We start from the raw sequence: 16,471 nt of genomic DNA on the forward strand, positions 1-16,471 counted from the left end.
AATATCTCAAGGAAATTCCCTTGCAAAGTGTACTGATGCCTTGCCTGTTGAACCCGGGGTCTCTGCCTCAGTCCCCCTCGTCCAGGTCTGACTGCAGCGTTTGACCTAAAGATCACCCACTCCTGACCCTCCCTCCTCTCAAAGCCTCAGCAGCCCCACACTTTCCCAGCCTCTTCTCCTCCTTCTCCTGTCCTTTCTTCCTCCCTCCCCCTTGGTTAACCCCCAAGGAGAGATTTTCATCTCTTTTCTTTCTCAAACATCCCTCTAGGTGAGCACATTCTGCCTCCTGCTAGCTGATGACTTGCATCTAGTGAAAGCAGTAACAGCTAATACGTACCCCACACTCGCTGTGTGCAGGCCCTGTGCTACACGCTCTACATCATTTAAGAGGTCCTATTACTACCACCACTCTACAGATGAGAAAACTGAGGCATATAGAAATTACATCCATCCTTCAGCTTGACTTTTTACCTGATATTTTCTTCTATATTTTCAAGAATGTGGAATACATTTTTACCTTGATGCCACCCTTACCTCTAATTTATCATGTCCAAACCTTGTATAACCAGTTCCTCTAGAAATGCACTCTCTTCCCATCCCCATTCCACTTCCCCACCTATATATATAAATATATTTTTGAAGTACAGTTGATTTATAATGTTGTGCTAGTTTCTGGTGTACAGCAAAGTGATTCAGTTTTATATATATATATATATATATATATATATATATATATATATATATACCCTTTTTCATATTCTTTCTCATTATAGGTTATTATAAGATATTGAATAGGGCTTTCCTGGTGGCGCAGTGGTTGAGAGTCTGCCTGCCAATGCAGGGGACACGGGTTCGAGCCCTGGTCTGGGAAGATCCCACATGCCGCGGAGCAACTGGGCCCGTGAGCCACAACTACTGAGCCTGTGCGTCTGGAGCCTGTGCTCCGCAACAAGAGAGGCCGCGATAGTGAGAGGCCCGCGCACCGCGATGAAGAGTGGCCCCCACTTGCCGCAACTAGAGAAAGCCCTCACACAGAAACGAAGACCCAACACAGCCAAAATAAATAAATAAATTAATTAATTAAAAAAAAAAAAGATATTGAATATAGTTCCCTGTACTCTACAGTAGGTCCTTGTTGTTTATCTATTTTATATACAGTAGTGTGTATCTGTTAACCCCATACTCCTAATTTATCCCCCTCCCCCTTCCCCTTTGGTAACCGTAAGTTTGTTTTTTTATTTTTATTTACACTCTTCCTTCCCCATGACCTTATTTCCAATAGGGTGACTCCTATTTTTCCTGTTTCCAAAGGCAGGGACCTAAATTTTCTCTCTTCTTCATCCCAAGTTCTGTCGCTGTTTTCTTCAAATGCCTGTTCTTTTGTGGGTTGGGAGAAAAAGCATTAATTGAAGAGGCTGGCACAAAGTCCTTCTCAGGAGAAAACAGTGTTGTTTTAGGAATTCAAGTGAAAGGGTGTGTCTGGCTGGAAAGCAAGGCTGTCAGTGTGGAGTGGTTGGGCTGGGGAAGGGAGTCCCGGGAAGTGAGACTGGCTCCAAGGAAGGAGGCTTATCAACAGCCTCCAGTTTCCTCTATTCTTCTAGTTAAAAAAAAAAAAAAAAAAAAAAAATCCCAAATGTTCAGTGGGTACATGACTTCCCAGAATAAATCCCACCTGTAAATCCCACCCCCTTTGCAACCAGATACGACCTGTCGCCCTCCTTCTGCCCAGTGGTTTGTAAGAGGAAGAGGTCCGGGCAGCCTGGGGGAACTTCCCTCCCAGGGAGGAGGGGGCTCTTACCTTCCTCTTTCCAGAGGCCAGCTGTCCCCGTCAGAAGGCTTTGGGAATGGAGGCCACACACGGCAGAGCGAGAAGACAGCAGGATCCTGGGCCCTGGCACCACGGGAGGCCACACCAGCCCCGGGGGCACAGCAGATTCCTGACCTCGGCATTGTCACGTGAGAGAGAAATGAGCCTCTATCTTGAGTCCAAGCTGCTGTCATTTGGGGTCTGTCATTCACACCAGTGAGAACACTTGTTAAGACAGACGCAGTGGAGCAGCTTTTTAAGAACAAGGTGTCCTTAAGCTTCCTGGGGGCAGGAGCGCAAGGTCACCTCCCAACACCCCATGCCACCATCATGACCCTACAAATCTTCAGTAAAGCTGACTACCCCCTGCTTTCCTGTGTGAGTAGTTTGGGAGAAAAATCAAGAAAAGGGGATGTCCCCCCTCCCAAGTCAGAGAGAAGGTACCAGCTCCAAGAAGTGAGACAGAGCGAGATCGGTGCTCAAAGGACAATGTGAGAAATGGCTGTACAAACGTAAGGTTTTGAAATCACAGAAACGTCGGGGAGGGCATAGGACCTACTGTGGGACATGGGAAGGTTCAGCCTGTTTTTAGTGGGTCTCGAAAAAAGACTCCATTGCACATTTGCATTCTACATAGATTTTCTACTTTCATTCCCATAAATATCACTTCATGTCTAGATTAAAGCAGAGTCCCTAATCTTAGGTCTTTCTCTGCTCTAGCCCCTCTTAAATATTACTGCCAGATTTGCCTTTCTGGAACGTTCATTTCATCACAAACACTAAAATCCTTCCTGTTGCCTGCAAGGCAAAATCAGAGTCTCTATAGTTGAAACTCTACCCCTCCCACCAGGTCCTTTCCCCTCCCCAACCAAGTAACTATCACCATTAATTGAATCTCCTTCTTTCCAATTACTCAGATGGAAAACCTTGGCGTCTTCCTGGAGTGCTTTCTTTCTCTTACACCCCAGGCTATATCATCAGCTACAGCCAGTTTGTTGAGACCACTTTAAAAACACACCCAGGGGAATTCCCTGGCGGTCCAGTGGTTAGGACTCCATGCTTCCACTGCAGGGGGCATGGGTTTGGTCCTGCATGCCACGATGTGGCCGAAAGAAAAAAACCACCACCCAGCCTCCACCATTTCTCACCTTCACGGCCACCACACTGGTCCTCGCCATCATGACCGCTTGCCTTGGTTGTTGCATTCTTTCCTAATTGGCCTCCTTGCTTCCCCCCACTCTTGCCAACCAAGCCATCAGAGAGAGCTGCTAAATCTCTCCTTATGTCACTCAGAGGACAATAAAAAGGCAAAGAAAGCCCATCCAGGGGTCTACAAGGCCCTACACAATCCACCTCCCCATGACTTATTTAACTTGATCTCCTATTCTCTCTCTGCTCATTTCACGCTAGCCATGTTGGTCCCTTTGCTATTCTGTGGATATGTGGATTTAGCTCCTACCCCTGGGCCTTTGCACTTGCTGGTCCATCTCCCTGGATTACTCTTCCTTCAGCTCCTCACATGGCTCACTCCATCAACTCTTTCATAGTTTTGCTCAAATGTCACTTATCTCTGTGTGGCCTTCTCTAACCATCACATTTACATTTTGATACTCCTCAGCCTCTCCAGCTCACCCTTTCTCTCTCCCTGCTTTATTCTCCTCCATAGCACTTTATCGGGTTCTAAATACTATACAATTTACTTATTATTTTACTCCTAGAATGCTTCTGCCCACCAGGATATAAGCTCCGTCACATTCCAATGTGGTGGGCAGGAAGATTTGTCTGTTTGTCCCTTGCTCTGTCCCCAGGACCTAGCACAGTGCCTGCCCATAGTAAGTGCTCACTCTTGGCTGAGGAGTGGACCTTATTCACCTCCTCCCCTGGCCCTCTGTCCTGGACTCACCAGGCTCCTCCATGCCCTTCTACCCCCTGGTGTCACCCTCAGCTTGCCCCCCCCCAGCCTGCTCAGATCTGCCCCAGTTCTTCACCCTGTTGGGGTCTCCCCTCCCCCTCTCTTTCTAATCATGCCAATATGTCAAAGACACAATCAGGTGCCTCCTCCAGGCAGCCTTCCCAGCCCTTTTCCTTCCACACTGACTTCTCCCTTCTCTGGGTTCCTTTGCACTTGTAACTCTGGACAGAGGTGGTGGCTGTGATTGAGCCCCATCACAGGGGGAACAAATAGCCAAATGCGGAATTCTATAGAGAGGAATTGCTTCCACCTTTTCCCTAAACCTTGTGATTCCCCCAGGAAGAGAGGAAGAGGGGAAGGGCAGGGGCACTGCAGAGAGATGGCAGCTCAGATGGGAAAACCCCAAAGGACATTCCCAGCAGCCCAGAGAACAAAAGTGTGAGGTGTATGAGGTCAGCCCCAGGGGAACAATCTGCAGTCATGCCTGGTGTGGCCATAGCCGCAGACACAGAGCCACCACCCTGGGAATCCCTGCAGGCAAAGAGACGTGGCCCTGCCTGGTGAGGGGCGGGGACATGGGCAACCTTGGCTTTCCAGGTCATGTGATAATGAGCTGTCGCTGAGATGACCCTCCGTCTTCAGGGTCCACATGCAGCATCTGTACTTGGTGTTTGCTCCAAGGAGTATAGATTGTCATTTGTTGATCAGATTTATTCAGATGACGAATATACTAGAGAGTTTGGCAGGAATACCACATCCAGAAGAACAGTGCCTTGTTCACCTTCAAAAATACTCCGAGGGAGACCCATCCTGTAGAAAGGGTGTGTTTCCCAGGGATGGATGGCAGCCTGTAATTACGCACAAAGGGTTAGGGCCACACACAATAGCATTCAGTTTCTCTCTCATTTTCTCACGTGTGCTAGTCATTCTCAGCAGGTTGATAATTCTGTGAATGGCCAGGACCATGTCAGGCTGTGCCGTCTCTTCCAAAATGCCTAGTTCATAGCACACAATAGACTCTGAGTAATTTTTTGATTGCCTAGTCAATAAACAAAAGACGAACATCTTCCTATTTCTATGTGAGGGATGCATACATACCAATCTAACATCTGGCCATTTTCTGAGAATTCAGCATTGGCATTATTCGATATCCTCTGTCCTCACAAAATTGTGCCCCATGTAAAGGGAGAAAATAGCTTTTGAAAGGGATTGAGGGGCCTGGGAATTATTCCGAGAGAGAGTGTTAATCAGCTTTGTGACAGAGAGTCAGAGAAGGATGGCTTGGGCTGTAGAGGGCAAGTTCACGCAAAGCGCAGTGGCAGCTCTGACAAGTTCAAGGCCATGTGGACGAGCAAAGCACAGGGGCCACCTCTGAACAGCCAGTTTCAGGATGGTCTGCCCACCCACCAACCGCTAGAGTGCACCTGGGGCCTCCGCACCACCAGCGACCCTCTCCCAGCTGATGGGATGGCATCCTCTGGAGTAAGACCAAGTCTCTCTCTCTCTCTCTGGGACCCAGGATCTTTGGGGCAATGGGAGTAACCGCCATTTTCCTTCCTGTTAGCAAAGATTCACAGCAAGTCACCCAGGGCTGTTTGCAGCCCTTGCAGGTATGAGCTGAGGGGGCCCTGCAAGGACCCCTTTGCCCCAGAAGCCCACCAAGCGTGGAATAATGTGAGGTCCTCCAGCCGATGGGACACCAGGAGGATACAGAGGGGCACTGAAAACTTGCTTTAACCACCTCTCAGGACTGCTAAGAGCCTGCTGTTCTCCCAGCCTCTCCGTGTCCGTCCAGGAAGCTTGCACAAAACATTTCACCCCACAACAAAGCAAACACCTTGTATTACAGCATCTGCAATATCCCTCCCCGCTCCAGGAAGCTGCGGCTCTAAATTCAAGGCTTAGCTAGGAGAGGACGCAGGTCCTTTGCTTCTTTTCCTCCTCCACCGGCATTTGCTGTTTCATCGTGTTCCTTATCTCCTCTGCCTTATGGGGCTGAAAGTAAAGAGAAGCTCAAATCCATCATTTTCACAGTTTGTTGGCAGCTCAAATTCACCGTTTTGCAGTTGTTTGCAGCTCTTGGGAAAAAAAAAATGTGTGTTCGGAAGGGTGATGGAACCATAGCCTGGTAGGAGAGACAACGGTGCGATGGGATAAATACAGGTAAAAGTCCTTGGAAGCACAGACAGGGAGTGACCGGCTGCTCAGGGATGTGAGAGAAAACTGCAGAGGGGCTGGCATTGGAGTTGAGTCTTCAGGAAAGATTAGAAGTTTCCCAGCCTTTATCTTTGCTGCCCCATCTGCCGAGAAACCAGTCCCTTGGCAATTCCTGTGACTGGCTCTTTTTTTTTTTTTTTTTATGTTAAGACTTTATATTTTTAGAGCAGTTTTATGTTCATAGCAAAATTGAGGGGGTGGTACAAAGATTGCCCATATACCCCCTGTGCCCACACATGTACAGTTTTCCCCATTATCAACATCGCCCACCAGAGTGGTACATTTGTTACAGTGATGAACCTATGCGAACACATCATAACCACTGAAAGTCCACAGTTTACACTATGGTCCACTCTCAGCGTTGTACGTTATTTGGGTTTGGATGGCTGGTTCTTTTCATTCTTTAGCTCTCATTTCAAACGTCACCTTCTTGAACTGAAGCGTTCATCAGTGGATGAATGGATCAACAAAATGGTGTATCCATACAATGAAATATCATTTGGCCTTAAAAAGGAGGGAGATTCTGATGCATGCTTCAACATGGATGAAGCTTGAGGACATATGCTGAGTGAAATAAGCCAGCCACAAATGACAAATATTGTATGATTTTAATTCTGTGACGTACCAAGAGTAGTCAAATTCATAGGCAGAAAGCATAATGGTGGTCATTGGGGCTGGGTGGAGAGAGGAATGGGGAGTTAGTGTTCAATGGATATGGAATTTAGGTTTGGGATGATGAAAAATTCTGGAGATGGACGGTAATGATAGTTGAATAGCAATGTGAAGGTACTTAATGCTACTGAACTATACACTAAAAATGGTTAAAATGGTAAATTTTATGTTATGTACATTTTTCAATAATAGAAAAAATAGATGCAAGTTACAACTGAGAAAAGGTCACCTCTTCAAAGAGGTCTTCCCTGACCATCAGGTCTTAAGACGTCTTCCTACTGCAGTTGGTTGGTTACTCTCTGTTTCATTGCCTTATTTATTTCCCGCATGTCACTCACCACAATCTGACATTATTGTACTTGTTTCCTTGTAGGCTTCATGAGGACACAGATCTTGTCTGTTGCCTTCACAGCTGTATCATGCTGCTTGTGCCAGGCTTGGCACATACTAGATGCTTAAGCATGTAGAAGGAAATACTGAAACCTCTATAAAATGCAAAGTGCAATAAATATGTCAAAAATATTATTTATTTCATGTGGCTCTTCTCGATCTGGAAGGATTCCACATAGTGAGGCTAGTTCAGGACCGAGGACCAGATGTGACCAATTGTTGCTAAAGGCAGCAACAATTTGACTTTGACTGATGTAGGCCTGAAACAGAGCCAAGAAGTAGATCGACAAAGTCTCATCAGGGCATGGCTCCTTGAGCCTGCTTTTGGATGAAAGAAACAGAAACCTCAACTCAGAATGGTTTGGACAGTAAAGACCATTGTCCTTATCATCGCCCATAAAAAGAGATCTCGAGGTAGGGTGCTGCAGGGGTTGGTTAATTCAGTGGCTCATCTAGCATCAAGGCCCCAGTTTCTGTCCATACTTCTATTCTGCCCTTTTCAACACATCAGCTTTGTTGTGAGCTCATGATGACTGCCTTAGTTCCACTGTGCCACACCCAGACACAATAACACAATTACTCTTGTGGAAGAAAAGAAACTATCTTTCCTTGTGTCTCTCTTGGGCAAGTGAAGGAATCTTTCACAGAAGCCCCACACAGATTTCCCCTCATGTGTCCTTAGCCAGGACCGCATACCATGTTCATGCCTAAACCGGTCACAGGCAAGGGGAATGGGACCATCATGACTGGCTTAGACTCATATAGATGCTTGGGATTAAGGATGTATCCAGCTTTCCCCAAAGCACATGACAAGCTAATGGTAGGTGCATGAATTACTCTTGGCATTAGGGAGATGGAAATGCCTATTGGGAAGGCAGCTAGTAGTGTCTACCTCAGGGTGAAATTAGAGGTTTGAATCCATGTCACAATAGCCATCCTGGCATGGAGATGGAAGCATGGATCATTCAAGGGGGCACTGACTATGGAACACCATGGAAGCCCTCAGGCCCCTGCTTCTTACCCACCACTGACCTTAGCTTATTTGGGATCAAACTGGCTACAAAGGGTTTAATGAAATTGATGCACACCTAGGAACTTGCCTCATCTTGTGATTTCAAGTAACCATCACTCAACCTTCATCCAGCATGAGGTTTGCATTTACACAAGCCTGTGTTCAATTCTTATTCTAAAACTCTTTCATTCTTTGATTCAACATATATTTATTGAGCACCCATTTTGTGTCAGGTATTATACTAGGAACTGGGATATAAGAAATAAAGTGTCTGCCTTCATGGAGCTTACTATCTGGTCTGAGGAGAGAACCAACTAACATATTTTTAAAAATTAATTTCACATATGTACTGATATGTACTGTGGAGAAAATAGAATGATGGGATAGAGAGTGGTGGGACCAACAGGCTACTTGAGCTAGACGATTAGGGAAACTCTCTGAGGAGGTGAGAGATCTGAGTTGTGAAGGAAAAAGCTAGAAGGAAGATTTGGGGGAAGGATATTCCTTGTAAATACATACTCTTTGTAGCAAGAATAAGATTAACATGTTTAAGTCATACCAAATCAGCCTGTGTTACTGGAGCTAGGAGGGCAAGGGAGAGAGTGGTAGGGATGAGGCCGAAGTTTCAGTAGCCTTGGAGAAACTATTTTAGTGGGGGAGGGGAAAATCCAAGACTTGGGTTTTGGACATGTTAATTTATCTAGGTGGATTAGCCATTTAAGGGAGGATGTAAGAGGTCCAGAACACAGAGTTGTAGACATGAAGCTGGAAATTATCAGCTTATGGATGATATTTTAAATCTGGGTGAGATCACTTAGGGAGAGATTGTAAGAGAGAAGAGAAAGGCTTCTAGACTCACTAGGTGTATGATTTGAGCATGTTATTCAGCTTCTTTGAGTTTGATATTTTTTAATTAATTAATTAATTAATTAATTAATTTTTAACATCTTTATTGGAGTACAATTGCTTTACAATGGTATGTTAGTTTCTGCTTTAAAACAAAGTGAATCAGCTATACATATACATATATCCCCATATCTCTTCCCTCTTGCGTCTCCCTCCCTCCCACCCTTTGAGCTTGATGTTGAACTTGTCTATAAAGTGAGTTTTATCGTATCTACCTTGCAGAGTTGTTATAAGAATTAAGTTAGATAATGTATGTGAAAGCACCTGGCACAAGGCTTGGTAGAGTCTTAAAAAATGTTTTTTTCTTCACGCTGAGTATCCTCGTCCCATTTTGTTAGATAATAAAGGTATGTATGTGAATCATTAAAATTGGATCCAGGTAAAGTGAGCGTCCAGGATTTGACATTCCTTTTTCTGACTGATCAACTTTCAAAAAATCATTCTTAGGCACTGATGGATAGATGAGGAAGGAGTTCTGTCATATTCTTCTGCTAAAAGAGAGCCCAGATTTCCTTAGATGGGTGAGGGAGGATAGGTGAAAGAAGAGCTGCAGGTATGGGAGAGGAAGGAAAATGAGAAAAAAGTATTTCAGACAGCATATAACGGAACAGTGATGGAAAGCTCAAGATTTCAAACCTTTGTCTTTAGGAGATGGTGTCACTGCCCAGAAATAGACACATCGGATGAGGAGTTAGTCTGGGATGAACGTAGAAGTGATGGTGAGCTTAGTTTTGGCCAGGCTGAGTGTGAGCTCCAGAGAGGGCAACCTGGAGGAGACAGCAAGCAGACAGCAAGCATTTAGGGAATTTTTGTAGCACAGGAGAGAGGCCGGACCTGGAGCTACAGGTTTAGGGGGCTTTGCATGGAGAGGACTGAAGCCTTGAAACTGGCGAGGTCATGGACAAAGTCTAGGGTGAAACCCTTCTCCAAAGAGCTCTTTTACTGCTGTTAAATATTTCATGTGGTTGTTTGGCTTCCCTGTTTGATTGCAAACTTAACTGCTCTTCCACTTTCTCAAAGGTGACTTGGGAAATTGCCTCTCTCAGCTTCAGTTTCCTCAACTCTCAAATGGGACTAATAATACCTACCACATAGACGGTTGGGAGGACGAAAAGAGATCATCTCCTGGAGCGATTAGCATCGTGTCTGGAATGAGGAAGGTAGACAATGAACACTGAATGTCGCCTCGATGTTATTTATTTGATTCAAAACTAAGACGTGTTCTTGCATACCTGCCAGGTGTATAAACACTTCCTGTTCACTCAGGGTACGTGACAGTGGGGAGGAGGGGTTGAGGTGGGGACTCTAGTCCTATAACTTCCTCCTGCCCAACCCTGAGGTCACATCCTAACTAAGCTTGGGAGAACTGCCCCGTCCCTGGTTTATATCAGTCCCTCCCACATAGGAGGGGAATGGTAGATTGCTGCAGATTCAACTGAAAATAGTCTTTTCCAGTTGCCATGGCCCACATACTGCTCTGAAGCCCGTCTCTAGCACAGATATCTAGGTCTCTTTTCTCCTAGTGGGACTGCCCCAGCTGGACATATGGGCGGTTGTCAGAGGGCTGGCGGGCCCCTGAACAAAAGAGAGAAGCAGCAGGGACACATCTTTCTTGGAAACCAGCCTTAGGCAGCCCAGGATCCCACAGTCTTCCCACCTTCTTTGCTTTTCTGCTGGGATTTGAGGTCACCCCCTCCCCTCAGGAGACACCCACGTGGATCTGATCATTATGATTTGCTCTCCCCTAGTCTGTGCTCCCAGGGAGGGGAGGGGAAGAAGAGTTTAATTAGGTCTCTGAGTTTCCTGATGCCAGCAAGAGTGCCCTCAGGTTGTCTGATGTGTGAGTAGCTTTGGGCTAGTTTCAAATTATTTTTAGGACTGTAAGAAATCAGCTCTGAGACCTGAGTCATGAGCAGGCTTGCAGGAATCTGTGGACGTGGAGCTCTTGGCCCCTGGCATGAAGGGGAAGGAGGGTCTTGCCTTGACCTTGCAGCTTTTCCCTCTCAGAAGCCGAGCAGACAACCCTACGGGGGGCTCAGGGTGTACAGGGTATGCGTCCTTTTAGAAATGCAGCCCTCCTCACCCCAAGCCCATCCCATTTCCCCACCAATTTTTTCTAAGCTATTTTGAAACAGCCATGAAAAGGTTTAGAACTGGTTTAAATTCAGGTAACAGTGACGATTCTCTGTTTGCAAAGACCTGGAAACCAGCTGTGCCCTTAAAGCCAAGGAGAAGACTGGATTTAGCTATTGCTGGGAAAACAGCAACTATTTCTCCCACCACCCTGGTTTGGCAACATACAAACATGCCTTCAGAAATCTCAAAGAAAAACTCAGATTTAAAAAAAATAAATGTTGACCTAACTTCAATTTACAGAGCAGTTACAAGGCTAGGGCAAAGAATTTCACTCAAATAAGGCAGACCTCAAAAATATTGCAAGTTTGGTTCCAGAAAAAAGAATATCAAAGAAAGTGAGACACTCTAAGTTTTGTGGTTTCCTAGTGCACATCAAAGTTATGTTTACACTATAGTCTATTAAGTGTGCAAAAGCATGTCTAAGAGAGCATATATAACTTAATTAAAAAATATGTTATTGTTAAGAATGCTAACCATCACCTGAGCCTTCATAATCTTCTTGCAATAGTAACATTAAAGATCACTGATCACAATTACCATAACGAATATAATAATGATGAAAAAGTTTGAAATACTGCGAGAATTACCATAACGTGACACAGAGACATGAAGTGAGCAAATGCTGTTGGAAAAATGGCGCCAATAGACGTGCTTGACACGGGGTTGCCACAAACCTTCAATGTGTAAAAAACACAGTATCTGTGAAGTACAATAAAGCCCAATACACAAAGTCTGCCTGTACCCCAAATGTTAACATTCTACTATATTGGTTTTATCATTTTCTCTCTCACCACATATACTGATACAGGGTAAGACTGATACAATACTATTCCCTAACCTGCAGACTTTATTCAGTTGTCATCAATTTTCCTATAAAGTCCTTTATAGCAAAAGAAAACCCAGGACTATATTATTCAGTTGTTGCATCACTTTAGTCTGCTTTAATTTTGAACAGTTATTGAGTATCTCTTTGCATTCATGATCTTGACATTTTTTCATAGTGCAGGCCACTTATGTTGTAGAACGACCCTTCCTTCGGGTTTGTCTGATGTTTCTTTGTGATCGCATTCAGGTCATATGCTCTGGGCAGTAACACCAAAGCTGTGGTGCTGGGTTTGTCTCAGGGCACCGTATCAGGAGGCACGTGCTGCTGTCTCTTTGTTTCATCACCAGTGATGTTAGCTTTGATCATTTGGTTAAGGGGGGATGGGTCAGATTTCTCCACGATAAAGTGACTTCATTTTCCCTTCTGTAAGGTCACTTTGTAATTAATAAGAATCTTGGGGGGAGGTACTTTGAGTTGGTCTATATACTCCTCTAAATTTCACCCACTAATTTTAGCATCTATTGATGATTCTGGCCTGAATCTATCATTATGTTGATGGTTGCCAGGTGCTGGTTTTCTAAATCCATTATTCCTTTTACATTTATTTGTTGGTTTTCTACTGTAAGGAAGAACTTTCTCGCATATCTATCTATCTATCTATCTATCTATCTATCTATCTATCTATCTCAGTTTTTAAAAACAAAACAGCATGTTAACTCAGAAAACCCAATGTATTCCCACAGTGGGTGTCCTTCCTTGAGCCCTCACTGACAGCAAACGTGTCCAGGCCGGTCTGGTGAGCTGGGGACCGGCAGAAGGAGTCAGTACACAAGAACTGAACTGCACTGGGGCTCTGTGTGTGGTGGGGGATTCGTGCTGGCCTCTGATGAGGGGCAGGGTGTGGAGGGCAGCAGGCAGGGATTGAAGGAACTGTCTTGTGTGAGACACCATGAATCTAAGAATGCGAGCGGCAGGCATGTGTGTCCCTAGGACAAAGCAGGGCTCACAGTGGGGGACAGGGGAGTTTAATATCCTGGGCACACGGCACCCTGTGCTGTAGGACCATACAACCTGGCAGCAGTGGCTGTGCAGGAAGGTGGGGACACTGGGGTCTCACGTGGGTAGTGCCAGTGACTCTCACGCGGGCTTGCAGGAGGACGGGAGTGGGACAGAGGCAGAACATGGCCCACAGGCATGACGGTGGGGAGGGGCACCTACTCTGGGTACTTCCAGAGGCGACTTTGTGGGAGTCCAAGATCTTATATGAGCAGGTCAAGACAAAAGCCAGTTCAGTGTCAGAGGCTGGAGAGGCCATGGGACACTGGAGTTCCAATCCACACAGCACTTGCAGCCTGGCAAACAGTCCCTGAAAAATGAGACTCGTTGCACTAGGGGCGGGGCTTGCTTGGATGCAGAGCATAGTGCCAAACTGGTGCGCTGCCCCACCTGCCAGCCGCCCATGCTCGTCAGCACAGTTTGGTTGTCTCCTGCTCATTCCTGGGTGTTCCCCTGGGTTCTGAATGGCAGAAGACCGGTCCTCCTCCTCCAGACTTATGTACACCCGAGGGGACTAACTCTGAACGAGGCACTCGCAAAGAGGGACGAATGCACGAAAGGAGAGCACCCAAGAAAGACGGAAAATGAGGAGACGTGGCAGCACGAGGGAAGCGGCTTCACCACATCTACTAAGTAGCTCCCTAGGAAATACTCAATCTTTCATTTAATTGAAGACAGGAACATTATTATCTCTGGCACGAGAAGGAGTTATCCTAAAGAAAATTTACAGTGGTATTATCATCGACTCAAAAATAAATTACACTTTGGTCTAGGTTAATTTAGTTTCCTAAATTACACTTTGGTTATATTTGGGTATCATATCAAATCAGGCCGTGTGCATCTGTCTGTGAGAGTGAAGAAATGCTACGTTAGAAAGCCTTAATTTGAAATGCTGGGTGCATTGTCCACTGTGTACACTTCAGCAGTTTTCACTTGGAAGTTGATGGTGATGCAGTGTTTCCTACAATACAGTCTTTACGTCAGGCTTTCGAAGAAATCTTTTCGAAGATTTACAATGCGGGACAGCTCGAATGTTACTTCTGAAGTGATTTTTGGGAAGCTTTGAGATAAGCCAACCTGCACTCCTACAGCTGTGCTGGAGGATGTCCCCAGGGCCTCAGACACCTGCCTGGCCACCAGAGGCTACCGGATCTGGGTCCCTCTTTTCAGGGTGGTGACGGGCACAGTTGTCTGATCACCTGCCCTTGGATGCTGTGTGTATGATGGTCTCTGAGCTCCCCTGTGCAGAGGTCATCCCTCCTGGATCAGGGAGTCACGTGGAGTCACAGAACAGCTGTCAGATCCGATCCGGCCAGCAGGGACCTTCCCACAGAGCTATTACATTTCAATTTCAGTAAATATTTAATGGCAGTCAATACCAGAACAGATGCTCCGGGATGAGAGTTCAGGAAGTACAAACAGGACCTGCCTTCACAAGATGGACAACCTAGTTGAGATTCAAGCAACATTTATTGGGGAAAAATGGGAGAGAGTGAACAGAGCTTGCGGCTGGCACCACAGGGTGTTGTGTTTGGGTTTTGATCTTGTCACTTACGGGTTTCGGGCACCCAGTAGGACCTTTCAGGGCCTCCATCCACAAGGAGCCTCCCTGTCTCCATCATACATGGAGAATAACCATTCTTACCGCATGGGTTTCTTGTAAAGATTAACGGGAGACTAGACAAAAAGCACTCAGCGTGGTGTCTGGCCCAGAATAAGAGCTCAGTAAACAATAGCTGGTTTTTTGAGGGCTTTCACACGCTGGGCACGTTTACCTATTGGCCTCCCACACCCCGCTGAGCAGGGTGTTATTATTATGCCCCATTTACAGATATAGAAACTCAAGGCCAGAGAGGCGAAGGGCTTGCTTTTAGTTAGCGGTTCATCAGCGGTAGGGCTGCACTTGACGGCCCACCTCCTGGCACCTGACCTGACACCATCCTCGCTCTGACACGACTGGCCCTTGCGGTGTCATGATCATCTATGGAGAAGAAATATTCTGGCATCTTCTCAGCAAACACACCACTAATAACAATGATCTCTTACCTTTGTATAATCCCTTTAACTTTCCAAAGTGCTTTCACATCTAGTATCATTTGATCCCCTCCACTCCAAAGACGAGTCTTCTCTGTTCAACTTGCAAAATCAACTCCTGCCAGGGCTTTTTCTGACTGAAAGACTGAAGCATGGCAGAATAAATGTTCTGGACCATGTCTTTTCCAGCCTGGGCAGCGGATAGGGTGGCTTTCTTTCTGGGCTGAAAAGGCTCTGTTTTTATTTGGGGCTTTTGTGCAGCACCCGGAACCCAGCCTGCCCCACTTCAAGCTTCTTCCTGCTTTACGTCATGAACTAGGGGAGCGTTTCCTATTTTCTTCAATACTTTGAAAGCCTCTGACTCATCTTGGGATGAAGCAGAAGTCACATTGGTAGGATGCTTGGACCAATCTCTCATCCTTACACCCCTTGGAATACACACATGTGCACACGTGTGTACACCTGCTGCTTCCCAACTGCCCTAATGAATGAGGCTCAGTGAACACGAATCGATGAAGCTCCACGGAAGTCTGCCACTTGTTTATGGCTCCCTTCCAGGAGCTCAAATGTTGATTATCCACGTGTCTCATCTCCATCTCCTTCAACTTGGCTCAGGGGTGCTCCCATTAATGTTATAGTCACTAGACACGTTATCTTCCTTCTCTTTGAGCAAAGTTATTTTTCAAACACTAAGCACAAATAATTATTCAAGAAACACTTTGCAAAAACAGCATTTATGAAAACTGTACAATTCAAAATCTATTTTAGAAGCTTTTACAAAAAGCAGGAAATTTAGCGGGGGAAGCAGGTGCTGCGTTCTTTTCATGATAAATGGTGGTGCATGCCCGGGCGAGGGTGGGGTGGGAGGCTGCCTGACTAGTCCCAGATAGAGTGGTACCAGAAGGTTTTCCAAACACAGCCTCCAAACCAAAATGCCCTTAGACTCAAGCAGCTCTGACCATAAAGGTAAGAATGAGAGATGTGTTTTGCTGGTCTGAGATTTGTAAGAAGTGCAGTTAAGTAAGCAGTTGATTTAGTATCTCACCCCCTCCCCTTGCAGAATTTACCATTTGACATTTGGTGCCTGTGACCTCAGCAGGAGTTCTAAGGACAAAGCAACACCTGTGTCGACTGAAGAGGCCATATCTGGGGTCTGGAGGGTCCCCAAAGCGTCTTTGAAGGAAACGTCTTGAAATCAAAAGCCATCTGCTAAGGGAAAACTCTGTTTTTTGTGTTTTACCCCCAGGAATCACTAGGTTCCTAGTGGAGGAGTCCAGGAAGAAGAACAAGACTGACAACAACCATAGCTATCACTTTCCAGAACTTCCTGAGCCACAGACTTCACATACATTATCTTGTTCATCTCATAGCAATCCAGTGAGGTGGGGACCATCCTTACGCCCATTTTCCAGTGGGGGAAACTGAGTCTCACAGTGGTTACGTCCCGCGTGGACAGTCTGTCAGCTGGTGAGTGGCAGAGCCGGCATTTAAACCCCACACCGT

The 16,471-nt window shown here is 45.9% G+C and overlaps 1 protein-coding gene and 1 long non-coding RNA gene across 4 annotated transcripts in view; both read left to right on the top strand.

Moving 5' to 3' along the window:
- LOC130707310 (uncharacterized) overlaps positions 1–1,048 on the top strand; it is a 42,535-nt gene extending 41,487 nt beyond the window's left edge. The window contains exon 3 of the long non-coding RNA XR_009007215.1: positions 774–1,048. This is a non-coding gene — a long non-coding RNA (uncharacterized LOC130707310). The remainder of the gene's footprint in view (positions 1–773) is intronic.
- LOC102999060 (cyclin-Y-like protein 1) overlaps positions 1–16,471 on the top strand; it is a 785,789-nt gene that overhangs the window by 412,931 nt on the left and 356,387 nt on the right. The gene's annotated exons all lie outside the window — the stretch shown is intronic.

Source organism: Balaenoptera acutorostrata, chromosome 1, assembly GCF_949987535.1.
Source record: "Balaenoptera acutorostrata chromosome 1, mBalAcu1.1, whole genome shotgun sequence".
Taxonomy (NCBI): Eukaryota; Metazoa; Chordata; class Mammalia; order Artiodactyla; family Balaenopteridae; genus Balaenoptera; species Balaenoptera acutorostrata.